This window comes from Sinocyclocheilus anshuiensis, unplaced genomic scaffold (assembly GCF_001515605.1).
Source record: "Sinocyclocheilus anshuiensis isolate Anshui unplaced genomic scaffold, SAMN03320099.WGS_v1.1 scaffold1079, whole genome shotgun sequence".
In the NCBI taxonomy this organism is placed as follows: Eukaryota; Metazoa; Chordata; class Actinopteri; order Cypriniformes; family Cyprinidae; genus Sinocyclocheilus; species Sinocyclocheilus anshuiensis.
In genome coordinates this window covers 344,179-345,541 of record NW_015548207.1, presented here as the reverse complement: position 1 = coordinate 345,541, position 1,363 = coordinate 344,179, and the positions used below count along the sequence as shown (strand labels likewise).

The window sequence follows — 1,363 nt, the reverse complement described above, 5'->3', positions numbered from 1 at the left end:
GTGTGTGTGTGTGTGTGTGTGTGTGTGTGTGTGTGTGTGTGTGTGTGTGTGTGTGTGTGCCCGCAGGAGATTTATAGCGCCGGTACGGTGTGTTTCCATCTTCCACTGCTGCTGTCACTGTAGCGCTATAATTGGGCAGGTCACATGACCCAAGTCGTCGTTCTGCAACTTCAGGGAATTGTGTCTCCTTCCTCTCGCTCCCTCTACCCCTCACTTTCTCTCGTTCACACTTCATCTTTCTTTATTTTCTGTTTTTCTTGCTGCTTTTTTGCCAAACACAGGGAAAGTAGGACAGTTTACGATATCATTAATTGTGCTGCCCTTTATGGATTCACTTTCTCTCTCTTTCTCACAGGAAGCGAGTGCTAGTTTTGAGCAGTGGGAGAAACTGATGAGTTCTGAGAGTGAGAATCGTTTTTGTGGAGGTGATGAGTCTCATCACACACATGTATAAGCAGACCGCCGTTGCCAAGGTAAAACGTGTGTGCAAAATCCTCAAGATGTTTATTTCTCATTTCACGTCGCCTTAATAGTCTAAAATGGCTGTAGATCTCGATGCTGTAGGAATTTCTGTGCATTTCCTTTTCTTTTTACAGGGTTGTTTATGAGTTTTGTGTTCCTTTGGGTCTCAAAATACTCTTTTCAGTGTACTGGTTTAAGACCAAAGCAAATTTAGAAAAAGGGGATAAATCGACCATATCAGTTAGCTTTTTTTTTCTTTTTTTTTTATCTCATGAAACCAGTCATGAACATATCTTAGAAAGTTTAACCCCGAAGTGAAAAAGAAAAAAATAATGAATAATTTTTACATATAGATAATTTAGCCTGTGTTTAGTACACGGTTATTATAGTTTGAAACTTAAAAAATAATAATAATAATAATAAAGTTACTTGAAATAAACATCAACTGAAATATACTAAAAAAATAAATAAAAACAATATAGACATATTTAAGGAAAAACTGCTAAATGACAAAAACATACAAAAAACACTCAAATAGAAATAAAAAATAAAAACTGATTCAAATCATATAAAAATAATATCTCAATGATACTAGAATAACACTGGTTTAGAACCAGACAGAAAGATCTTTTTTTTTTTATCATAACATTATTATTAAGCAAGCACATTTCTCCCCATTTCACATTGCCATAATGGGAAGAAAGAATGGTCTTATTTTTATTTCAAAGTATGCATCATGGTTGTAATTTTTTCATCCTTCAGTGTCTGCTTTTTTTCAGTTATATAATAACAAATAAAAAAGAAACATTAAAATTAAAATAATCTAATAAATAAAAAATGTAAAAAATAAAAATGTCCAAATGTGTTATGTGAATTTGCTCAATTTATACATTATATATAT

The 1,363-nt window shown here is 32.9% G+C and overlaps 1 pseudogene; it reads left to right on the top strand.

Annotated features, from left to right (window-relative positions):
* LOC107653527 (DNA annealing helicase and endonuclease ZRANB3-like) overlaps window positions 1–1,363 on the top strand; it is a 67,936-nt pseudogene that overhangs the window by 34,141 nt on the left and 32,432 nt on the right.